Genomic DNA, 27708 nt, shown 5'->3' on the forward strand with positions numbered 1-27708 from the left:
CAACGAAATAACAATATTCTTATTATTTTAAATATGGAACCTTTAGTTCGTTTTTCAATGTTGCTAACAACTTTTGTTTACATGGTTAGCAAGTTCCATAGAGACACTTTACAGTTCACAGTGTAGGCGATGCCGATGGTAGGTACCTACATATTTTGAGATGGTCCACCTTATATTTTCTGATATTTGAGAACAGTCACTTTGTGAGATAACCTCGTTGATTACAGCCGCGATCAACATACGTTTCACGCCACCCCAGCCTCCCCTCGGCGTGAAAACATAATTTATTAGGTTACGCACTTTTGCCACTCGGCGCATTTAGCAACGCGGTCGGCAACGAAGCTTCCGACGAATGTGACCTTGGTAGATTCAGATACCCCGATCAAGGTCAGTACAGTTTTACTGTGACATCAGTGGGGCGACACTCCTCCTTTCGGGCATTCTCGGCTTCGTTCGGCTCAGCATTGCTCCGAGCAACTAGCGTGCACGACCACAGATAAGATGATGACTTGAATTTTGACAACCCTAAATAACCGAAAGGGATAGTGCCATACATTAGAAAGGGAGCTGATTCGTCCCTGAATCGCTGTCAAACTTCGGTTTTGTAGGAAAAGTCTTTTCTGTACGGTAGTACTATTATTTATTCTGTGGTAGTACGGGTGAAATTCGGATGGCAACCGCAATTGCAAGTCGACTCGCCTACCCAAATGCACCCTCCCTTTTTAGGTCAAAAACGAGTGTCGTTATAACTGTTACAGTAACAAGACCGCTTAAGGAACCTCTGTTGTAATGCTGCCCTTAGTCATAAAGTAAATATATATAAGAGTCGCCGACCCATACAAGCCTATGTATATATGTAGTCTGTGCCTTAGTGGACGCACTAAAAACAAAGTCATTTCCTTTTCCTCGCGTTATCCCGGCATCATGCCACGGCCCATGAGGGAGCCTGGGGTCCGCTTGACAACTAATCCCAAGAATTGGCGTAGGCACTAGTTTTTACGAAAGCGACTGCCATCTGACCTTCCAACCCAGAGGGTAAACTAGGCCTTGTTGGGATTAGTCCGGTTTCCTCACGATGTTTTCCTTCACCGAAAAGCCACTGGTAATACATAAATACGTACATAAGTTCCGAAAAACTCATTGGTACGAGCCGGGGTTTGAACCCGCGACCTCCAGATTGAAAGTCGCACGCTCTTACCGCTACGCCACCAGCGCTTCTAAAAACAAAGTAAATTATTGTCGCAAAAATATATAACAACGAACAAATAAACCGGCCAATTGCGGGTCGGACTCGCGCACGAAGGGTTCCGTACCATTACGCAAAAAAACGGCAAGAAAAATGCGTTTGTTGTATTGCCCCACTTAAATATTTATTATATTATGTTTTTAGTATTTCCTGTTATAGCGGCAACAGAAATACATCATCTGTGAAAATTTCAACTGCTCACGGTGCATGAGATACAGCCTGGTGACAGATAGACAGACGGACGGACAGACAGATGGACAACTGAGTCTTAGTAATAGGGTCCCGTTTTTAGCCTTTGGGTACGGAACCTTAAAAAGACACAGTAAGCACAATAGGGTGTAAATCCAATAGGGTTGTTGTAAAACTAAATGCATGGTTTAACTGACCGAGAGTTAGCGCAGGTTTTAGCTTTTTTCATGGTTTCGTAGCTGGGCATTTTCATTTAAAAGTGTACCATTTACTTTTTCGAAAAGCCATCAACTTTTGCGTTATTTCTGTAGCGGAGTGACGTTTATGAACGTACTCCTAAAAATAGTTTATCCATGGCTGTCACTTTGACAGCTTTCCCTTATTTACCTGTCTAATGACTAGACGAATGTATACATCACATTCGTCTAGTTATAATTAATAATAATAAATTAAATTATAATTAATTAAGAAGCTACTTACTACGAAAATAAATACAAGTTTATCAATTGTTTTATTGAAGATACTACATGGCGCAGTCGGTAGGATCACGAGGGCTATCGATTTAAAACTTCGAGCAACACGGAAGGGAGGCGGCATTCGCACTATTTCCCCTCTGCCGAGGTACAAGATTAGCGCGTCAATCTAATCTAGCGCGGGTAATAAAACTAGTTGCACTTGGATTTTTCACTAGACCGAGTCCAGATGCGCGCGTGAACACTGCTGCACAAAAATGCCTGTTTGCTCGGTTTTTTGTTATAAAAAGAGGTCGGGGACATCAAATTTACAAAAAGAAAGTGTTATATTTCACATGTAATATTTTTTTTACATATCATACGTTTAATTACATTCAAACACAATTATTATATTTTAGTCTCATGTAATTGTTGGATTTATCGATTTTGCTCGCTCAGTACAAATTGCGGATCGGTCGAGCGACAAATCCGACTTCTCATCTCTCAGAATACAATAACATACTTCAACGAAAATGTGTTAGTGTGCGTGTTGTGACACTTGTCACTCGTCCGTACACAAAAAGAGATCGAGGTTTGCAAGATTTGTCTTTGACGTGTGTCATTTTCTATGTATTTGTGTCGTCATTACAGATTGGATTTTGTATGTAAGTGTGTGAGAAGTGCGACTGTGTGCACCTTTCCCCCCGCGAAAAATGGCATAAAGATTTGTACGGTGAGATATCGCTTGGGCCCCTCCCTTCCGATGTGTCGGAAGCCGGTGTTGCTCGAAGATTTAAAAAGAAAAAAATGTGTCCCAATAAAAATGACAGTTTTGTAACGCATTTTCATATACATTTTGTATGGACCGTTTGTGTGTGTTTCTGAAACCCCCAGCTATGTTCTCCTCACAGGCAATTCTCAACCGAATCTCGTGAAATTTTGTGTCCCTACTTCCAACCAAGCTGAAAATTTGCATAAGTACATATGTATAGGAATATTTTATAAATAGGGCATATTATTCTATCAACGAATATTTTGCTAATGTATTAAATTAACCTGACATTATCCATACCTACTGTTATTATTATTATTTTCTTCTGTTTGTTTGTTTTACTTGTGTTATTTATATCTAGTTTTATTCTTTGTATATCTATCGTTGTGACTTATTATTATAAGTGAAATGAACTGTATTTGCATGCATGCAACTGTGCTTACTTATAGCAATTGATTGATTGATTGTATGACAAGCCAATATTATGGTACCATCGAGCTGCATGATCTGATGATGGAGACAGGAGGTGGCCATAGGAACTCTGTGATAAAACAACGCAATGTAAATGTGTGTCGGGTTTTTAGAATTGTCTCGATTGTATTAGTTGCCTGTGAAAAAAAGTACAGTCAGCGATAAAAGCCTGTACCACAAATTTGGCAAAAACTTATTCAGTTTATAAGCACTCTCATACACTTAAGGGCTATTAGCCAAATTTTTGTCATAATTATAAGCATTAATTAGCAAATTATAAAATAACCCTTTCATTAAATTACGTCTCAAAGCAAATCTAAACTCATTGTATAGGCGCACACACACGAGCACACAGAGTAAAGCAGAGCGTGGGGTAAATGCGCCGATAGACGTCGTAGGGTAAACACGTGGAAAGTGGGCACGTCCTTTTGATCCTGTTTGATAGGATTATGACGCACCGGTTAGCAAGGAACGACTAGGGTCATTCTGGTTATAAATTGTGTTATGGTTTTGATATTGATCGTTGCGCTCGTTAAAGTACCTACTCGTATAATTACAGTAGGTATATATATGGCCATATACTTTACCGCCCTAGGGCGGGATTAAGTACAATACATACCTATTTCCAAAATTTAAAGGGCCATATGTACTGTAAAACGTGTAATACACGTGCGACAACGTAATTCGCAACTCGTGTGGATTTAAAACACTCTCTTTGGTTGTGTTTCAATTTATCGCCACTAGTTGCGAATTTCATACATTTCGCACTTGTATTGTAATGTACTATTTTAAAACAGCTTGGCTACGGTGACAGATGTCATCTATATCGGATACCGGTATTTTTTGTATGGGAACGAAACCGGTATTTTTTCGTTCTTTGTTAATTATTTCATTTCTAATTGTCCAATCTAATAATACGAAATCGTTATCTAAAAACACAATTTTTTTTTATTTTTTTTTATTTTTTTTTATTTATTTTTTTTATTTATCTAAAAACCAACTACTGAGTCCTAGGATAGTTATGGAGTATAAAATAAATCTAAATATATGGCTTATAAAGTAACCGTACCTTCGGCGTGAAGGGCGATTATTGAATTTCAATCGCTCGATTTCGTCACTCGAAAATCGGTGGAAAACGGCGAAATGCTAATTTTTAAAATACGAGCGATAGAAATTGGAATCGAGTGGTATTGACCACTCGTTTTCAATTCTATTAGTAGAATTTAAATGCCTAGTAGTGGAGATATTATTGAACGAAATACACGAAATCGAGCGGTCGAAATTCCAAAATCAGCTCCCTGATTCGAATTTTAAGATAGGTACCTACATCAACAATTTGCTCAAGATACTCCATGGATAGGATATGTCAGTATAAAAAGTAACGTATCTTCAAAAAAATGTCGTATTTTTAGCAATTTTTGACATATCTTAAAGTTCAAACCTGGTCGACCGTCTTGTATGTACTAACCGTACAATATTTATCGTAGGTATTTAAAACTTCCAACACCAATCCTGGACTGAAGCCATTTAATTTAAAAACCGATCAAGTGCGAGTCGGACTCGCGTTCCAAGGGATCCGTACATTACTTAATTTAACAATGTATTTTTTATGGGGAACGTGAATGAAATGTCTTTAAAAAACCCGTAGGGGTTGGATCAAAAAGTAAGTAATTAAGTCCGACTCACGCTTGACTGCAAATTTAAGAACTGTATACTAATATGAGTGCAATAAACAATGCTGATTCTTTCTAGTAGGTTTTCCTGTCATCAATAGGTAAAGAACTATTTTGTGTATTTTTTTCAAAATTTTAGATCCAGTAGTTTTGCAGATAAAGGGGAGGGGGGGAATGGACAGGCAGACGTACGAGTGATCCTATAAGGGTTCCGTTTTTTCCTTTTGAGGTACGGAACCCTAAAAAAACTGAACGGAATGTGGTTAGAAACCAAAGTTTGCTATGTAAGGTGATGTGAATGTCGCTAGAAAATGGCTGACGTCTGTTTCGAATTTAACTTTTCAAAACAAAGTTGATTTGAAGTTACTCAAATTTGCCGACTTCGAGCGCCTTGGGCGGACAAGGCTACGATATTTAGAGATTGTAAGTGAAATGAGAAAAACACATTTATTTACATACAAGATATATGCAGTGGTACTACTAAACGAAATGAATACCTAGCTTAAATCTAAAATAGGCCCCTGAGGCATTGTACCAAGGGTGCTGGCGGCATTTCCTCGCTGTATCGCAATGCTGATACGTTGTGCGAGGTAGCCGCCAGCTCTTTGGTCACCAGTTACGTCAACCAGATGCTTCACGATTTCTGCAATTAGAAATAAAAAAAAAAAATACTCTCTACCGAGGCTCTTATATTTATTACGTTTAAGTGAAATTGAATTCCATAAAATGGCCCTACTTTGCTCCAACTCAAAAAAGGACTTAACTTTTAACATATTCATACATAAGCGCTGGTGGCCTGGCGGTATGAGCGTGCGACTTTCAATCCGGAGGTCGCGGGTTCAAACCACGGCTCGTACCAATGAGTTTTTCGGAACTTATGTAATATCATTTGAAATTTACCAGTTGCTTTTCGGTGAAGGAAAACATCGTGAGGAAACCGGACTAATCCGAATAAGGCCTAGTTTTCCTTCCGGGTTGGAAGGTCAGATGGCAGTCGCTTTTGTAAAAACGAGTGCCTACGTCAATTCATGGGATTAGTTGTCAAGCGGACCCCAGGCCCATGAGCCGTGGTAAAATATGACGGCCTCCTAGCCTAGTCGGTAGTAGGGCTCCCGGTATCCGTGTTACACGCCGAAACGAATACCCGTGTTCTTAAGACCGGCGGTGCTAAGAACACGGTTTACACGGAACCGCCGGGATCCGGATACGTATCCAAGAACCGTTCCCAAGAAACGTTTCTCAGATACGTATCTCCGTTTACACGGGTACTTAAGACCGGCCCGAACGGATCCGAAACAGTTTGAGCCAATCAATGCTCTAGGTCTGGGTATGCAAGGTCTAGTATTGAATGTTGACTTCAGATGAACTCGTTTAGCGTACGAATTTTTTTTTAAATTATTTATAACAGTTTTAACACATGTGTTAATATAACATATTTAACCAACTATACAATACAGGGTCATTTTTGGACCGTATGCCATATTGTGCGAGGTGATTAGGTAGGCCATACTGAACAACTTTTTGTATGGGACCAACTCCGAAACCACAAAATTTTTTTTGGCCGTTTCATACATTTTGGTCGAGTGGATGTCGACGTTTTCTATGGGAAGGCCAATTTTTTTTTGGGATTTCTAGGTTGGTCCCATAGAAAAAGTTGTTCAGTATGACCTACCTAATCACCTCGCACAATATGGCTAACGGTCCAAAAATGACTCTGTATATGAATGGAAGTAGGTGTCCCTATTCTATATAGTCTACTATTTTTAATTTTGAACTTACTCGTCCCTAGTTTAGAACCTTAATTAGGGTTCCGTACCCAAAGGGTAAAACGGGACCCTATTACTAAGACTCCGCTGTCCGTCCGTCCGTCCGTCCGTCCGTCTGTCACCAGGCTGTATCTTTATTCACAGATGATGTATTTCCGTTGCCGCTATAACAACAAATACTAAAAACAGAATAAAATAAAGACTTAAGTGGGGCTCTGGGACTTAAGTACTTGGATGGGTGACCGTTTTTATAGATAATGGTACGGAACCCTTCGTGTGCGAGTCGGACTCCACTCGGCCAATTTTTTTTTACTATTATTGCTTATAAGTTAATTTCATTACATATTACATTTCAATCAAAGAAACACAAATTATATATAATGGTGTAAGATATATAGTTTCGCGAAGAATAGGTATGCAGACAAATACTACCTACTACTACTTCGTGGTTATTTGTTATTTTTATCAATTACCTAAGTGTTAACTAATCTACCAACGAAGCAAAAAAGTACAGCGGCATTTGAAACGCAGGATTTCACGCGAGAACCTTAAAAAGCTATGCTACCTTGGTTACCTTGCAATTATATTGCTAAATACATTAAGATAGATCTCAAAATTGGTAATCATTCATGTTGACTGGGGTCACTTTCACACTAGTGCTCAGGTAATAAATGCCGGCCGGTGGTGATCCATTCATTAGAACGTGTTGTTTTCCAATACCCTTTTGTCTGATATCGCCGAAAACAAGTAGCGTCCCAAACCATTATCAGAACTGCCATAGCTAATTATAAGCTTTATGTCGGTGTAATAAGGAGAACCTGTCTACACATATATGAAATTGTAACAAATGCAGCGGCTAAAATTAAAGAAGCAAATGTATCGAAGCAAATGAACACGAAATAAATATGACTTTTAAGATATTGTGTTTAGGTAAGTAGGTATGACTCCAGTTCGCCACTTAGTCGGCCAATTCGTAAAATACAGTCTTTCCAAGTTACTTTAATTTAAAATCGTTTTGTTGCTAAAATTGTAAATAATATTTATTAGTACAGTGTTAAAGTTCATTTTATATGATTATAAGATAATGAATTTAAGAAAAGTCTTACTTTTCATAAATTCATACTAAAATATATAAAAAGTTGTAAATACATTACTTATTGGCAGATACACATGATTACACTGATAAACTCTTTATAACGTCACTCGATTTAACGACAAACTCCTTAAAATGTCGAAATTGCTTGACTTTGGTTGGTTTACCTTGTTTTCTATACAGTAATACACTCTATATAGCGTCACGCTCACTCTATTTAACGACAACAATAAGGCATAATACATCATTAAGAAATACTTTCTAAGTTGCCGAAATTGATATAAACTGCAGCTGTGTACGTTTTTGTGTTTGCTGTTTTGTTGTTTTATTATCTAGCACGTGTTTACTTCGACTGACGTACCGGAGATTCTAAGAAAATTTGTCTTTTGTTTTTGTATGATCAACTTGCACATGTTTACCTCGGGCACTAGACTTTTGACAAGATGTTACACGTTATAAATTAATAGGCGTTGTTATTTGTATGAAATGAATATTCTTCTTGTGCAAAATGTGTCCTAAGTATATTATAAACAGATACATTAGAATATTTAGGATAGTAAGATGACCTTTTTATTTCACTCCATTTAACAACCACTCTCTATACTTAACGTCGAAAAATCCGCAGTCCCTTCAGTGTCGTTATATAGAGTTTACACTGTATTTATTAATTTTTACTTGGTTTACTATAATAATACTAAGATGTCTGGCTTACGTAACTTAAAAAATAATTAGATTAAAAAATATACATTTCTTATTGACAGAATATATTCGTAAAAACTCATACATACAATATACAGAATACAAATTATTAAAAATATAAGAACTGTTTAAAAATATGTAATTGGTAAGAATATTTATACTTACCTACCACCACCTAGGTACCAGATCATGCATGGCCAGATTTTAACGTAAAGTCTTTATACTCTTTATTGCTTTTATTTTTTTTAAGCACTAAATTTATTGCTATCAAGTTATATTAATAAACCATTAAGTATTAGTATTTGAAGTCTTATATAAAATACTATTTTGATAAGTAGCATAGGTATACCTATTGTATTTCTAATTTTCTACTCGTATTTGCAACATTGCAAGCAAAAACTACCTGGTTAAAAAGGGTTCTGTAAACCGTTTATTGAATTTCGACTCTATGAACCACGGAATAAGGTTAAATATGACGGAAACTCGTCATGAATCTTTTGTCTACTTATTTCTAACTCTTAAGTACGCCGCGCCGGTTCGTTCCTTCGCTACTCGTCAAGGACGTGTCCGGAGCCACGGGTAAATAAGATCCGTTTCTTCGAATACCCGTTTATCCGTGGAGACGGATCTTAATTACACGTTTCTTAATTACACGTGCGGAACGGGCCAGAAAACCGTGTACGTGTTATTCGGAAACGGGTATTCGAAACGTGTAAACGAAACACGGACTCGACCGCGAGCCCTAGTCGGTAGTGACCCTGCCTACGAAGCAAGAGGTCCCGGGTTCGAATCCTGGTAAGGGCATTTATTTGTGTGTTTATCACAAATATTTGTTCCTGAGTTATGGATGTTTTGTATGTATTTATATATAATTATATATTATGTATATCGTTGTCTAGTACCCACAACACAAGCCTTATTGAGCTTACCCTGGGACTAGATTGGTCTGTGTAAAATTGTCCTATAATATTTATTTATCTATTTATTTATTTAAAATTGCCGGGATAATGCGAGGAAGAAGAAGGAGATAAACGAAAGTGTATACATATTTTGCATATGTTTATCATAAAAAAATCTCTCTTATGGGGCCTTTGAATTTGGTGCACAATGCGCTTAAGCGCCAATTGCACCATCCCACTAAACCGGGGGTAACCCATTGTCACATTGTGCTGGTAACCACGGTAACTCCAGGTTTAACCGGTTAACCCCGGGTTAGTGAATGTTGCAAGTGGCCTTAAGTAAACTATTGTAGGAGCAAAAATACCCCAAACAATGCTTAGCTTTGTTTTATATAAAACAACATTTCATAAAGTTGGCTTACCGATAAAAATCTGTTACCGTAAAATGGGGTGAGTAGGGTTCGCGGGGAGAGTTGAGTTATGAATGGGGAGAGAAGGGATGAAACGGGGGTGAGATGGGATTTTAAGGCTACTGCTACAAAAATAATGTATTCCAATTTAAAATGGAGCTATAGTAATACTCATAATAAAAAAAATCGAACCAACAGTCTTCCAAAATCACCTTTGTATGAAAACCCAACTCACCCCAAATACGACGGACTACGGGGTGAGGTGGGATTTCCTGTTTAACGTCAAAGTTATGAAATGGAACTACCCAAAATAAAATAAAAACTAAAATACAAACGTCCGGAACACTTATTATATACACCATTCAGTTTGCATATGTAAAAATTAAATGTTATCGAGGTTTGAATACCAGTTTTGCACCTACTCACCCCATTTTACGGTACCTAAAAAGTTCTTCATAATATCAATTCGTCTGAATATTCAATAATGAATAGTTCAAGAAATATTCAAAATTTCCTTAATAGCCACGTCAAATTAAGCCGAATATGGGCAATCAGCGGGAATAATTCATGTAGTTTTGAAAATTGGTATAGTTATACCTTGTGGTGCCCAGATAAATATACTAAAAGTACTTGAGGGTAGGGGGTGTGCTGAGGGTGTAGAGGGGGGTTGAAGGTACCTTTTCTCATATTTTTGCTCATAACTGTAAAATATACAATAATTATGCTCAACGGTTTGAAATGAATAAAACATAAATGACAAGAAATGACGGATTGAGACCAACGTAAAGCCAATTCAAAAACTTCCGCGATTTTCCCTAATTCCATTCTATTTCCAGGAATCGGTGTTTTAACTTCAGAACAGGCGAAGTTTCGGAGTTATGAAGAATTGCTGGAAATATGCTTGCAAGTTTTGCAGACTTGAGAAAACAACATACTTTTATATAGAGATGCCCCGAATAGTGAATTTGGCCGAATACCGAATATTCGGCCCCTCTTTCGGCCGAATGCAGAATATTCGGCATAACATACGAACATTTTGAGTCTCAATTATTTTAAAACTGTTCGCCAACAAGGCACAACGTTTGCTAAGATATATTTTTATGTTGAACAGAATTTAATTAATGTTTTCAGAGTCAATCAAATCAGACCCATGATAAAAATAAAATATTTTGTACTCTACAAATGCTCAAAAACGTACCTTCGTATTTAGTTTTTGGTTATTTTTCGCAACAGGTATTCGGTATTCGGCCGAATAGTAGTCAACATTCGGCAAAGTGGCCGAATAGGCCGAATACCGCATAGTTGCCGAATATTCGTGGCATCTCTACTTTTATAAGTAACACGGGACTTAATCGCGTAAACCTTAAGGGGCCCACTGATTAACAGTCCGCCGGACGGTATCGGCCTGTCAGTTAGAACAAAATTTTGACAGTTCCGAATAACTGACAGGCCGATACCGTCCGGCGGACTGTTAATCAGTGGGCTCCTTTACGTTTATTTATGGCCTGACGTTTCGAACGTGACGTTACGTTCGTGGTCACAGGCAGACTGGCGAGGAATTGTATCAACATCTACGTAAGTTTTACGCGATTACGTCCCGTGTTAGTTATAAAAGTTTGAGCGAAAATCGTGTTAGTTTCAATCAATATAAATAAATAAATAAATATTAAATACATTTTTACACAGATTGACTAAACCCCACGGTAAGCTCAAGAAAGTTTGTGTTGTGGGTACTCAGACAACGATATATATATAATATATAAATACTTAAATACATAGAAAACAACCATGACTCAGGAACAAATATCTGTATCATCATACAAATAAATGCCCTTACCAGGATTAGAACCCGGGACCATCGGCTTCATAGGCAGGGTCACTACCCACTAGGCCAGACCGGTCGTCAAACCGGAAACCGGATAATTGAGAAAACAAGTTTAACTTATAATACTAGCGGTTGACCAAAATCAGCTGCAAATGGTGTCAAAGGTATGAAAATCGGCACGATTAATCTTTAGGCCATTTGAATCAATTTGACCCGTAGCACAAAAAAAAACGGAAAGGAGTTATGACGTCGTCTTTTATTTGTATGGAAAATAAAAAAAAAATGTTCAGAAACCTATCGTGTGTGCTATTAAATGAAAGGGCATTTTGAGCCGGTTCTAAAAATATATCACATTATTATATTTCCGTCACTTGCATTCAATTAAAATAAAAATAATTTTCAAAACATACCAAGTTTGGGCTCCTCCAGATATGAAACCATTGAATTATTGGGTTAGATATGAGGATATTGGGTATTACTTGAGGTATATTTTACAAAAAATCATTCAACGGTTTCGTATCTGGAGGAGCCCAAACTTGGTATGTTTTGAAAATTATTTTTATTTTAATTGAATGCAAGTGACGTAAATATAATAACGTGATATATTTTTAGAACCGGCTCAAAACTCCCTTTCATTTAATACCACACACGATAGGTTTATGAACAAAAATTTTTTTTTTCCATACAAAATAAGCTGTCAATTATTGGAATGCTGACAAATACTAGCGCATTAATCTTATTTAATATTGAAACTTGGAACAGAGTTACACCAAGATAAGTATGCAACGATTTTGATAGAACACGCAGTGCAAGTGTTATACGTCATAATTTCATAGATGTTTGACATTTAAAATGACACTTGCACTGTGTGTGCTATCAAAATCGTTACAGACTTTTCTTGGTTTAACTTTACCTTAGAATCCACGTCTTTCGGCACTAAATAATTCACTTATACAGGCTGGTCAAAAAATAAGTGCATCCCCGTTGCCAGGGAGGTTTTGGGATTATACTGAGCAACTTTTACTATGGGACCAACCCCGAAATCGCAAAAAAAATTTGGATGTTTCATACATTTTGCCTGGTCCATTTTCTATGGGAGGGTAAATTTTTATCGCGATTCGGGGTTGGTCCTATAGTAAAAGATGCTCAGTATAATCCCAAAACCTCTCTGGCAACGGGAATGCACTTGTTTTTTGCCCACCCTATACAAAGTTAATTATCAATCCCATTGCGCCCTAGTGAGTAAAAGCGTTGTAATAGGAAGTTAATACCGGCTCCCGTCGTTACCGGCCGGAAAAAGGTGTAAAAACGGTATTAATTGGTGTGGAGGCATTAACGATGCTATTACCGCTAGTTAGAGACCGATGTGTCATTTTGTGTGACCGGTGGTCAAGAGCCGCTAGAGCTAGACCAAGCTAAGTTGGCAGCGATTTTGACAGCCCAGACTGTGCAAGTGTTATTTCAACGTCATAATTTCAAAGAAATTCGATGGCAAAGTTTGTTTAACCCTCGGGCCTTGAAACCCTCGCAACGCTCACGATTCCGTTTTCAAATGTTTTCGCTTACTCGGGTATCACTTTTCGCACGAGGGATTAAACAACAGCTTTGGCCGCTTGTAAAACAAATAACTATTGCACTTTCAAAACTGGGTCTATATTGGGTCGCATAATAATTGATTGTCCTAATGTAATGTTACGCATAAAACTCATTTCGCATAATTGTTATTGTGCTGAAACTAATAATTTCTGAAAAATTATAAAACAAACCTTACCTAACCTACCCTATTCTACACAACCTATGCAAAATATTTTCGATAATACTCTTTTCACCTCAGCAGCTCGAACAAGGGTACTTTGCTTCTTAAAAACAGTGAGCAAAATGCGATTTTGCTCACTGAGTCATTTTGTCTCACTCAGTGAGCAAAATCGCATTTTGCTCACTGAGCGTCTCTCACTCAGTGAGCAAAATGCGATTTTGCTCACTGAGTGAGACAAAATGACATTCAAGTGACCTTTGTAGTCAAATGTCATTTCAACATGCGGGGTCTAATACAATTTCGATATACTTGGGTTCTATTATCTCTGTCCCTCTAGGTATGTTCTCACTGCTTAGGGTGAAAAATTTTGTGTACTACACGAGATCAAAGTTATTTACATCTCGTGCGCTTTTGAATCCCTTACTACGCTCAAGATTCTAAATTAGATTCACTCGCTACGCTCGTGAATCTATTATAGAATCTTTCGCTTGCACGGGACTCAAAATAAGCACTCGAAGAAATATCAAACTTTGATCTCTTGTTGTACAAATAACTATTGTTTCGGCTGGAGAAAAATTATGCGAAAAGTATTTTATGCATAACATTACATTAGGACAATCAATTATTATGCGACGAGATCGGCACCCTTCAAAACTGCTTTTAACTGGAGCTTATTTTGCGAAAAATATGTAAGTTTATAACAATAATATCCCGGCATTTCCACACCACAGCTCATGGGAGCCTGATGGGGTCCGCTTGATAACTAATCCCATGATTTGGCGAAGGCACTAGTTTTTACGAAAGCGACTGCCATCTGACCTTCCAACCCAGAGGGTAAACTAGGCCTTATTGGGATTAGTCCGGTTTCCACACGATGTTTTCCTTCACCGAAAAGCAACTGGTAAATATCAAATGATATTTCGTACATTTTGTAGTGACTTGTGTAAGTAATTAAATATATGTACAAAACTCCGAAAAACTCATTGGTAATAGTCGGGGTTTGAACCCGCGACCTCCGGATTGAAAGTCGCACGCTCTTACCGATAGGCCACCAGCGCTTTAAAATTTTTTTAAGGGACTTTATTGGATATATTAAAAACGGGTCACTCACGTATTTTAAGTCGAAAAACGCTCGAAATACGTGAGTAAGTAAAATACGTGAGTAACCCGTTTTTAATATATTTAATATGTATGTGTCTCACTGAAGTTTTGTTATTAGAAATGGGACTTTATTTAAAACCATAAACATAATTAATATCAAACTTACAAATTCTATTTGCTTCAATAGCTTGGAAGATATGCAAGATTCCTCACGATGTTTTCTTTCATCGAAAAGCGACTGGTAAATATCAAGTAATATTTCTTAACTTACAGAAACTCATTAGTACTAATGATGTACCATCGACCACACTGTTAACTGTACATCGGTGGACCTTATTGCCTTTTCCAATAAAGTCCACCGATGTACAGTTAGGAGCGTTGCTGTTTGTACTAAATATCATTTGATATTTTATTAGTATTGAGTTTTGCTCATTACGGCCTTATTTTCTTGAGTAAAATGTAGGTATTTAGATCAATACATCAATTCTGGTACAGTCGACGCCAAGGATATGTTTATATTTTTCGCCTTATCATATAGGCGTAAGGTGCAAAAGTGTAAACATATCTTTGACTTCGACTGTACGTATGTTTATTTGAACTTAAAAATTTGTTTTTGATTTTATATTATACAATGTGAATAATGTTAAATCAGTATAAAAAAAACGATAAAAAATAAAAATACGAGAACGCATTCGGCGACGTCAAAATGAATATGCTTTTGTTGAAATTAAAATTTGTGAAAATTGAAAAACTTGGTTGATCGTGTTTTTTCAGTGTAGGTATTCCCGTAAATATAATCTGATAACTGCTATGTGACAAAATAATTGACCGAGCGTTAGCGAAGTTCTCCGTTTTAGCTTGGACAAAATCGATCTCGTATGTCCCGATGTTCTCGTCTAAAGGTCACATTTCTCAACTATATTTTTTGATCAATTCAGTTTTGATTTTTTTCAAAATGGCTGAGCGGGGGTTTGCGAGGTCTACAGCTCACAGAGCCACTTATTTTATCAGTTGGAAACGACCCCATTCAAAACGGTAGGAAAATCTAAAAATGAATATGTGGTTCCAGTTTTTAAATATCGCTTGATTTACTTAAATAAAATAAAAAATCGAACACTTTTAAGTACCCTTTTAACCCTTTAGCCACCGGTCCAAAAAAAGTCATCGAGACGTAAAATTGACACAGTTTAAAAAGATATTTCTATTATGACAACCGCCCTAAGGGCGTATATAAAGGCTTATATATGAGCGCGCCTCAGTGTATTCCGTCAGTCGATCGCCGGCCGCGGACCGTGATGGTCGTCCGTTTTTCGTAAAGTGTGTGTTTTGTGTTGAAGGCATTAATATTACTGGATTAAAAGGTAGGCTTTATATATGATCTAGATTTTGTCATCACTCAAGACTGTTTGAAGAAAAATATATGGCCATAGAAAGGGATAAAAACTTAGTATAAAAAAAAAACTTAAGTGGCGTAATTGGAGATATAATTATAGAAAATGACAAGAAAAATTTCTATCATTAAAATAAATACGGTTTCCGCGCATGAACCGTAAAAGAGAATAGAAAATTCAATTTGTTTACGGTATGTTTACTAATTTACAATGCTACTTGTCGCTGCTATGTGTGATATATAACCTAGAATATTTTTTAGCAAAAAAGAAGGATTCACTAAATGTAATATACCGGTATCGACAAAACTGTAATCGATTAGCGAAGCAAGTCAAGGATAAATGTTTAAAAACACTTTATTCACGATGTAGATACCTTTTTACTTTTCCAATAAATATTTAATACAAAAAAAATTTAAAAACATATACACCGTGTTTTTATTGAATTCCGTTAACTTCGGGGTATAGTTAAGTACGTTTATAAGAACTAAATGGCATAGTTAATTTTCAAAAAAAAAAATTTTTTTGTTTTCTTTTTTGTTTTTTTTTTTTGTTTAAAAAGTAATTAAATGTAGCATATAGCGTTGTTGTAACACGGGCATTACATTTAACTCAACCAAACAATTGAAATCTGTGACATATCAATGTCATTTCGTATACATCAATCGACCGAGATTGTACTTAAGTTTAGTAGCAAATGTATGAACTCATTCTAAACACTAATCAATATGTAAGCCGGCCCTAAGGCAAGTGTACACGCTTGTAGAGGCCTTATAGGAAAAAAATAAATTATGGATTATCTCCGAAATGGACTTAATTAGAACATCGGTGTCTTTGAGAAAGTTACTTGATTTAAGCTCAGGAATGCACCCTTGAAATTAACGGAAATAAAAAAAAACACGGTGTATAATGACATGTAACTCACCGAAATCACTACACCTTATAAAACAAAGTCGCGTCTGTCTGTTTGTATGTTCGCGAACTCTAAAACTACTGAACGGAGTTTCATGCGGTTTTCACCTATCAATAGAGTGATTCTTGAGGAAGGTTTAGGTGTATAATTTGTTAACCCGTGCAAAGCCGGGGCGGGTCGCTAGTGTAGAATAATATAAATCAAGATTTAAATCGACGTATACATTATCGACGTATACATAGTGTATGTATTTATTATATATAAGTACGTATATCTTCGCCTAGTACCCGTAATAACAAGCTTTGCTTAGTTTGTGGCTAGGACGATGTGTAACATTGTCCCCAAATATTTATTTATTTATTTACTAACATTTTCTCTATATTTAATACCTGAATATTAAAACAAAAACTATATTAGACACCTTATACGGCCCGATTCGAACTTTAAGATACGTCAATTAACGTGACGTTAAGTGACGTTTCCTCAAACAAAAACGTCACGTTTGACACTGACACATCTAATCCATATCGTTTCTAGATCTATTAATTGACGTATCTTAAAGTTCCAATCGGGCAGATAGTCATAAGAAAATACTGTACATATATTGCTTAAAGCGGTTGCTGTTAATATGATAAGCTACAAAAAACATTAGAAAACTAAGGGATTTAGATCGAAGGTCGTTAGCATGGGGGAGTAACATTTTAAAATGGATTTAATATAACGTGACACGTGTTTCAGAAATATTGGCTTAATTTAGCAAAGCATAATTAGGTCTCAAAGGGTACCTAGGATTTTAATTATATGCCTTCGTGCTAACATCACGTAAGCACAAGCTATGTAATAATATAGGTAAGTATTTCATTATAATAATGTCCATGAAGACGGTATTTATGAGTAAAAAGTAATATATAAGGTGCTAACAAATTAGTCACGGATATTTTAAGAGATAATACATTACATTAAAACAATTAACTTTCAACTGTAATTAAGGAACTTTTGTATATCATTTTTTGTTTTCATTTACCGAACAAAAAAAAATATTATAATTAATGTTTAAAATAATCACCCCTATTATGTACCTGTCAAGATGTTTAACACTGTCTGTCATGTCACGTCACGTCAAGTTTAAAGAGGTTCTAGAATGTCTAAAGAGGTCTCATTTAATTATCTTATTAACAGGGTGTTTTAACGTAGCAATTTTGTTTCCTAGTTTTCTCCAAAAAAACATAACAAAACCAATGATGTTCCATACTTAAATGTACTCCGAGAACCGAGTACTATCAGCTGTAAAAATATCCGTGACTAATTTGTTAGCACCTTATATAGAAAACACCTATGACTCAGGAACAAATATCCGTGCCGTTACCAGGATTTGAACCCAGAACCATCGGCTTCATAGGCAGGGTCACTACTAGAGCTGCAACGGATAGTTGTTTGGCCGGACACCGGATGTACGGCCTGTACTTCGGCCGAATATTCGGTACCCGGCTGCCGAATATTCGGCCGGCGGAACTATACCTACATTTCCGTTTTTCAGGTGCGCATTGTGCAGGTTTTGGCCTGTTTCGTAGTGAACGTTCGCGTGGACTGATTTCTAGGTTCTAAAATAGTGCGCGTGCAAGTAATTGGAATGTTTACATTGTTAAAAAAAAAGAGTACGATTATGACACTGACTGTTTCTTAAATCCAATTTGTTAACTCCAAAATCAATCAAAATTACTATCCGGTATCTGGCCGAATAGTAGGTTACTATCCGGTATCAGACCAGACAATAAAATGACGGCCGGATAGGCCAGATACCAGATAGTAACCGAATATCCGGTGCATCTCTAATTCTCTAGTCACTACCCACTAGTCCAGACCGGTCCTCATCATATGACTTCGTATTACATCACGTAAGCACAAGCTATGTAATAATACAAGTATTTCATGATAATAATGTTCATAATGAAGAGAATTTTCAGAGTGAAAAGTTTTTAAAGTCCCCACCGCCCTCGTAATCTTGTAAAGTTCAACCCCCATTGTAACTTCGGTAACGAATTTCGGGATGAATAGGATCATTTATCATTTCAGGTGCTTGATCATTATTTTAGTTCCAACAAGATTATTAGTCTTCAGATTCTGATTCAGATTTTTATTTATAAACACAGAGTAAAGTTTACACTTCAATATCTTAAAACTATTTTATATAATATTGGTGTTGAAACTCTAGGTCCATGGGGTCCCAGCGCGCATAAGTTGTTCGCAGAAATCGCGAAGCGTCTGGTTGACGTAACTGGTGACCGAAGAGCTGGCGGCTACCTCGCACAACGTATCAGCATTGCGATACAGCGAGGAAATGCCGCCAGCATCCTTGGTACAATGCCTCAAGGGCCTATTTTAGATTTAAGCTAGTTATTAATTTCGTTTAGTAGTACCACTGTATATATATTGTATGTAAATAAATGTTTTAAAAATTAAAGATTGTCATTTTATATAATTTATGACTATTTACACTATACACAGAGTAGGTTTACAATAGGCATATTATATGTAATTTATAAGTGAGTGCAGTGAGTTTGAAGAAACTCGTTTATATTATAGCATGCTAATTCAGCGAGCATGTTTTTAAGTTTTTTGGTGAATATGGCATCGCTAGGCGAATTTTGAATGTCCACATGGACTAGCAATGTACAAATTGCAGAACATTCCCAAAAAGCGGAAACGTTCTCGAGAATGTTCTCAGAACATTCCTGTAACATGGAAATTATTGTTCCGCCAACTTGGATTTTTTTCCAAAGAAATTTTTATTCATAGGAATCTCAGGCCTCTATCTCCCGCCATGCCAAATCTCAGCGAGCTCGGACCAACTTGAAAAAATTAAAAAATACGTCGGCCATATTGATTTTTTTAATGCAGTTTGTTTTGTCTCGGGGCCCTCTATGACATTTGGTCGAGCACCCCCCGCACGCACCGTTTAAAAGTTGCCATACAAAATAAAAGTGGCCAGTTTTACCGCAATTGTAGCATCTAAAAAAAAAATCTTAGGTATCTAGAGGACCCCGAGATTGCGTGACCAAAATTTCAGCGCGCTAGGACATACTTGAAAAAATTTAAAAAACAAGTCGGCCATATTGAAAAAAAAAATGGCGGCGTCACAAACTGCCAGGGTCCCTCTATGACATTTGGTCGAGCACCCCCCACCTAGGTCTGACCGTTTGGCCGGGCCGTCATACATTTTTCTGACCGGAAGCGGTAGACCAAAAGTCGGAATTTTCTGGGGGTAAGGACTACACCTAAACTATCGTGAATATTCATGGTATAAACTACGGTAAATAAATCAATTCTCGTTCTCGAGAACATTCTCAGAAGTTACCGAGAAATTCTCATGTGGAAATTTTCGCAACTTTGGAAAGTGCTCGTGAGTGCATTGCTGACATGGACACGGTTATAAAGGTTAGATCCGACAACCTCGAGCATCGCGCGGGTCTTCGCTAGTAGTCGACGGGGTGCTACTAGAAGATGTTGTCGGCGTGACAGCCTTTTATTCCTGTCACCGTAAAGGGGCCCACTGATTAACAGTCCGCCGGACGGTATCGGTCTGTCAGTTAGAACAAAATTTTGACAGTTCCGAACAACTGACAGGCCGATATCGTCCGGCGGACTGTTAATCAGTGGGCCCCTTAAGTTTTAAAATTTTGTAGGTTGGACCGAACATATTTACAGGCAGTTAGGACAAAGACGCAGGACAAAATCAAAGTCTCATCAACATCCTCGCCCTCCCGGCATTTTGCTACAGCTCATGGGAGCCTGGGGTCCGCTTGACAACTAATCCTAAGAATTGGCGTAGGCACTACTTTTTACGAAAGCGACTGCCATCTGGCCTTCCAACCCAGAGGGGCAACCAGGCCTTATTGGGATTAGACCGGTTTCCTCACGATGTTAAGAAGATAATAATTATATAGAATAGTCTCATAAACAGTAATATTTTGTAATAAAACTAAACCTAATAAAAAAAACACAACGGGTTGCACTCCGGGAGTGCCGGCAGAAGTGAAAACTCAACGACATTGTAACTTAAAATATTAATAACAGCGCCATCTAGTGCGAAATGTCTGCAGCACTATGTATAATTGAGGTTAACGCCATCTAGCGTTATTTCGTCGCATTACTTGAACCCCTAAGCACATCACTGTGAATACTATAGTTATATTAGTACCAGTTTGAGGGAAACTCACTAGATGGCATTTAAATCAAACACAATGACATTGTCAGTCACACGTGACGTCACGCAAGCGCCCTGCGCCGCCTAAACGAAACAGCAGGCTCAGGCGTACATTTTCGCCGCGCGGTAGAAAGAGAGGGTTACGCCTTTCGCCTTACGCTGTCTCGAGTTTAACATTTTTTCCCCACCTCAAAAAGTGCACAGCGCCGCTAAAGAAGTTTTCACTTCAAAAAATCGTCCAAGTGCGAGTCGGACTCGCGCACGAATGGTTCCGTACCATTACGCAAAAACGGCAAAAATTACGTTTCTTGTATGGGAGTCCTACTTAAATATTTATTTTATTCTATTTTTAGTATTTGTTGTTATAGCAACAACAGAAATACATCATCTGTGAAAATCTAGGCATCACGGTTCATGAGATAAAGCCGGTGACAAGACAGACGGACAGTGGAGTCCTAGTAATAGGGTCCCGTTTTTACCCTTTGGGTACGGAACCCTAAAGACTAATAATCTAAATATAAAAGATGGCCACTGAGGCATAGTCCCGCAGATGCTGGCAGCATTTCCTCACTGAATCGCAATGGTTTTTAGTACTTATTAGTAAGCCTAGCCTTTGTCCGCGATTTCGGTAGAACTAAAAGATCTCATTTCATTTTCACCTTAGGGAAAATTCCAAAAAAATATTTTCTTACAAAACAATATGTGACGTCCCACGGGTAAACGTAAGCGCCAGCCGCCATACCTTTTGCCGTGAAACGTCACATATGTTTCATTGTTACGTATCATTCGTGTATATTTTCAACCACTAAAGCGAACCTAAACGAGTAGGTAGTAATAGCAAAAAGAATAGATAGTATAGAGGGGTCCTGTCATTGTAAATTTTGTAGTCACTGTAAATTTACTGCCATCTATGGACACACGACTAAAACTCAAAATGAAAACGTATATAGTTATCAAAAAATGTATATGTCGCAGTCGGATCGTATAATCCGCCGTATTACATTACGGCTAGCCGTTTTCAAAAACAGGGGCGTTTTGAAATGCGGCGGTTTAACGATTAGCCGGATTGAATGCGGCTGAATGAGAATCCGCCGGAATGTATTCGGCGCCATACGTTCTTCAACACGGCTAGCCGTAATGTAATACAGCGAGTCATTAGCCGCCGCTTTGACAGTTTTTAGTTCCCATTTTTAACACCCGTGGCGCTGCCTGACAAACGCTGGGGTGTCCATCAAATCTGGAGTTCGTCGGACTGTCTCTTTTCAAAAAACATTTCTTTCGCAACTTAACTAGACGGAGCCCCGCTTCGCAGGGCTCCTATTTCTGAGCGGTTTGCCCTTCGGGCATCTGAAGCTACCTAACGAACCTAACCTACCTACCTATTGATTTAGTGAGACGTCCGTGAAAACATTACACTTTGGGGAAAAAAGCGTAGGTAGGTAAGTAGGTTAGGTCCGTTAGGTAGCTTCAGATGCCCGAAGGGCAAACCGCCCAGAAATAGGAGCCCCGCTTGCGGGGCTCCGTCTATTTAAGTTGCGAAGGAAATGTTTTGGAAAATAAACACATGTAGTGCGGTGGGACCATGGTAAAAATAAACTAAATTGCAAACATTGTCAAACTCCGGTTACGTAGGCGACCGAAAGAACTGGTCACTCTACAATCTAAAATAGTAGTACGATGCGGCTAAACGTTGGCCGCCTTATTGAAGAACGTATCGCAATGACAATCCGGCTAATCGTCGAACCGCCGCATTTCAAAACGCCCCTGTTTTTGATAACGGCTAGCCGTAATGTAATACGGCGGATTATACGATCTGACTACGACATATATATATGGATAAATGATTTTATTATTTTTATATAATTTTGATCCATGTTCATTCACTGATATCCATGTGTTAAAATTGTTAAATATGAAACGGTGTCGTCACGCCATCTAGCCGAGGATAGGCTAAAGGTGTGTGCGGCATCTATTCGAGAATGACTTTTACTTGAATTTTGAGGCACGTTTTTTCCTTAGACTTTATCCGTCTTATACGAAGTTACATATGTCTTTGGTAATAGTATTGATTGATTATCTAAGTAAGTTTAGCAGTTCTCGAAGTTGTTACAGCACTTGTGCCCCGTGAACGTTATTCAATTGGACGTTGGGCTTTTGACATCATTTTCGACTAATTACAAGCTTTTTATTCATAATACCTACCTAACTTTCAATGTAGATAGGTATGAATGTTTGTACGGGTCAAATCTTGCAAGTTAAATTTGATCCACTTCCCGACTTCCAATGAAGCTGAAAATTTGCACACATATCTGCATATGTGTGCAAATTTTACTGATGGTACTGCTACCGTCTTTACCATAAGGGCACATGGGTGCCCGTGCCCAAGGCCCCCAATCTCAGGGGGCCCCGAAGGACAGGCAGTAACAGTAGGTATATTTGATTACTCATAATAAATAGAAGATCATAGTAGCAAAGACATATGTAACTCCGTATAAGATGAATAAAGTCTAAGGAAAAAACGTGCCTCGGATGTCAAGAAAAAGTCATTCTCGGACAGATGGCGCATACACCTTTGGCCTATCCTCGGCTAGATGGCGGTGACGACACCGTTTCATATTTAACAATTTTAACACATAGGTATCAGTGAATGAACATGGGTCAAAATGATATAAAAATAATAAAATCATTTATCCAAATATATTAATTTTTTTATAGTTTTATACGTTTTCATTTTGAGTTTTAGTCGTGTGTCGATAGATGGCAGTAAATTTACTGTGACTACAAAATTTACTATGACAGGACCCCTCTATACTATCTATTCTCTTTGATAGTAGAAAAATGTTAGTTTCATTTGCTTTCTTTACTTTCCAAAAGGGTCCCAAATTCTTATGTGCCCATGGGCCCCAGCATAGTTTAAGGGGTGACTCACGTTAGACCGGGCCGTGTCCGGGCCGGAGCTTCCGGCGCATAGTTTTCTATGGAAAGCATCACGTGATCACCTTTCATGTCATAGAAAAGTAAGCGCCGGAAGCTCCGGCCCGGACACGGCCCGGTCTAACATGAGCCATCCTTAATACGGTCCTGAACATAATTATGTAAGTAATGCAATATTATGATATACTATAGACCAGGAGGCTGATTTTTGAATTTCGTCCGCTCGATTTCGTGTATTTCGTTCAATAATATCTCCACTACTAGGCATTTCAATGCTACTAATATAATTGAAACGAGTGGTCAATATCACTCGATTCAAAATTTCTATCTCTCGTATTTAAAAAATTAGCATTTCGCCGTTTTCCACCGATTTTCGAGTGACGAAATCGAGCGATCGAAATTAAAAAATCGCCACCCTGATCTGATGATGGCTGATATTTGTCATGCTAGTTGAATCAATGTCAGTACTTTTTGTACCGAGACTGACTAAAATAGCAAGACACGTTCAGAAAAGCCCACATGTCTAGCATAACCAACTAAAGTGTGGAGGCACACCACGTCTCTTGGGGCAAAGTCCACGGAACTCAGATTGCATCATGTGATATTCAAACGGAGTGACATTAGATTAGTTTTAGCACCGTCAAATCAGGCAACTATAATCCTTAAGTACTTACTATTATGGTTCAGTTTTTAACGTTGATTCTTAACGAGCATTTATGGGGTCTCTATTGTTTCCCATAAAGTTTTAAGTCATAATTCATAATGTATTGTTTGTTCACATTTTCGTTAGTTATAATTTGGTTTTTCTAAAAACGCGTAACTTTTCAGGATTGCCATAAAACAAACCTAGTCTAACCTATCTATAGCATAACCCTACGAAAATCCTGAAAAGTTAACGGTTTCAGAATTATGACTAATGATAATCTGACAATGATTACATTATGACTTTCAATAATTATGTCAAACAAAGGGAGCCTTTATGATTTGTACTCGTTACATTTATTTTGGAGCTTAGATACACTAATGCTCTTTCTATATTATATACTCAATATATATATATATATATATTTTTTTTTTTTTTAGTGTTAAAAGATTGAATGATTTATTCCATAGGAGAAAGACAGTAGACAAACAAATAAATAACTTATGAACTATATACATCTATAAATAATACTAAATTAAAACTAAAACCCTAAATATATCTAAAATAAAATAAGGAATATAAAAACTACTCAAAGAGGCCTCCCCGCGCTACTCCCGGCGCAAAGGTGCCCATCACACTCGCCGCGTTAATAATTTGAAAAATACTTCTACATATTTCACTGGAACTTGAATTTGGACTATAGTTGTATGTCGTGGACTAAAGTTACCAGATTTTACGGTAACCATGTTGTGTTAATGCGTAGCGTTATAGTTTAGGAAATATTTTTGACCAAAAAAGTTTATCGTAAAAAGCATTAGCGCAAAATATGACTAATTTTATTTACTCCAAAATTCAAGTATCAAGGTTGACTGGTAGATAATGCGGAGCATTAAGTCCGCCTTTTGTAATCGTATATTTTTTATTGTGCAATAAAGTAGGTATGAATAAAAGAAATAAATTTTAATTTAAAATGAAATTCTAAAACGTAACAAATATAAGAGCCTCGGTAGAGAGTACCATTTTGTACCATTTGGTGTTGAAACTCTAGGTCCATGGGGTCCCAGCGCGCATAAGTTGTTCGCAGAAATCGCGAAGCGTCTGGTTGACGTAACTGGTGACCGAAGAGCTGGCGGCTACCTCGCACAACGTATCAGCATTGCGATACAGCGAGGAAATGCCGCCAGCATCCTTGGTACAATGCCTCAAGGGCCTATTTTAGATTTAAGCTAGCTATTAATTTAGTTTAGTAGTACCACTGTATATATATTGTATGTAAATAAATGATTTAAAAAATTTAAAATTATTACATTGACCTCAATTTTTATTATTTCGACTTTTGGACAATATATCCAATAATGTCAGAGAGGAAAATGGGGACCACGTTTGTATGGAGAAGCTGTTCTCCACTATCCTCTTAAGATCTTTTGGGTCTGATTTTGGTTATATATTGTATGAAAAAAATGCGTTTATCTCGTTTAAATGAGCCATATGAATTATACTAACGTCAGTGAAACTGAAATAAATTATAAGTAAGATTTAATGGCTTGGGATTTTTCTTTGTTACACATTTTTAAAAAGGAACCCATTTTTCACCGTAATATAAAATACTGTGATTAGGGTGTTATGAAAAAATCTAAGTAAAAACATATTTACCTTTAATCATGGACAAAATAAACAAGAAGCGATTTATTCCCCCAATATTCAGGTTATTGCCAGATGATGTCAAAGAGGGGAGGGACAGCGCTGGCCTAGCGGTAAGAGCGTGCGACTTGCAATCCGGAGGTCGCGGGTTCAAACCCCGGCTCGTACCAATGAGTTTCTCAGAACATGTACGAAATATCATTTGATATTTACCAGTCGCTTTTCGGCGAAGGAAAACATCGTGAGGAAACCGGACTGATCCCAATAAGGCCTAGTTTCCCCTCTGGGTTGGAAGGTCAGATGGCAGTCGCTTTCGTAAAAACTAGTGCCTACTTCAATTCTTGGGATTCGTTTTCAAGCGGACTCCAGGCTCCCATGAACCGTGGCAAAAAATGCCGGGATAACGCGTGGTAGAAGACCATATCAAAGAGGGTAGTGGAGGACTTTTCCATTTAAACGTAGTGCCCACTTTCCTCTCTCGACATTGTGTCTAACGGAAGTTTTGTTATTAACAAAGTATCCTCATACGTATTTTTAGGGTTCCGTACCCAAAGGGTAAAACGGGACCCTATTACTAAGACTTCGCTGTCCGTCCGTCCGTCCGTCCGTCTGTCTGTCACCAGGCTGTATCTCACGAACCGTGATAGCTAGACAGTTGAAATTTTCACAGATGATGTATTTCTGTTGCCGCTATAACAACAAATACTAAAAACAGAATAAAATAAAGATTTAAATGGGGCTCCCATACAACAAACGTGATTTTTGACCAAAGTTAAGCAACGTCGGGAGTGGTCAGTACTTGGACGGGTGACCGTTTTTTTTTTGCTTTTTTTTTCGTTTTTTTTTTGCATTATGGTACGGAACCCTTCGTGCGCGAGTCCGACTCGCACTTGCCCGGTTTTTTTACATAAAAATCGGTTCAGCAGCTTAAGCATGAAGGGGTAACAGACAGACAAAGTTATTTACAGTAATGGTGCTAATTTACCGCACTATACCGGGTGTGGCCTGTAACACGAGCAAATAATTAAAACATAGATTGTACTCCTCAAACGGGGACACTTCTGTTCAACAACTTTTAAAAATTATGAAGTATTTAGACTCCCTATTTTTCATACAAAATAAATATTATCTTCAATGGACGCCATCGCCACGCCATATCATTGTGATTGACGTTGCTTGTCACGCCTTAAACATAACAAAATTCGCAATACATTGCGTCTTAGAATAAACTTAAAAGTGTATTAAAAACCAAAGCACAAGTTATTTTTAAAAGTCTCTGAACAAATGTTGTTCAGTATGAGGAGAACAGCCTACAGTTTAATTTTTTGATCATATTACAGGCCACACACGGTATATAACTAGATAACTATATAAGATAGCTAGCACATTACGTAATTACGTCGAAAATTGAAATGGCCATATGTACTGTAAAACATTGTACTCATAAGAAATTCGCAACGAGTGGCGATAAATTAAAACACGGCCGAAGGGAGTGTTTTTAAATCGACGCGAGTTGCGAATTACCTATTTCGCACATGCATCGTAATGTACTATTTCGCATTTATGATATTAGTAGGGATATTTCCAGGGCACTAAGTTTTCCACCCTGTATCATGAACAATATAACAAAACA

General features: G+C 37.6%; 1 protein-coding gene across 1 annotated transcript in view; it reads left to right on the top strand.

The window, feature by feature from the left end:
• Positions 1 to 15648: 15648 nt before the first annotated feature.
• The window catches only part of LOC134803418 (1-phosphatidylinositol 4,5-bisphosphate phosphodiesterase epsilon-1-like), a 310234-nt gene continuing 298174 nt past the window's right edge, over positions 15649 to 27708 (top strand). Inside the window, exon 1 of the mRNA XM_063776238.1 lies at positions 15649 to 15713. The gene's annotated coding sequence lies outside the window, so the exon portion shown is untranslated. The remainder of the gene's footprint in view (positions 15714 to 27708) is intronic.

This window comes from Cydia splendana, chromosome 26 (genome assembly GCF_910591565.1).
Source record: "Cydia splendana chromosome 26, ilCydSple1.2, whole genome shotgun sequence".
Classification (NCBI taxonomy): domain Eukaryota; kingdom Metazoa; phylum Arthropoda; class Insecta; order Lepidoptera; family Tortricidae; genus Cydia; species Cydia splendana.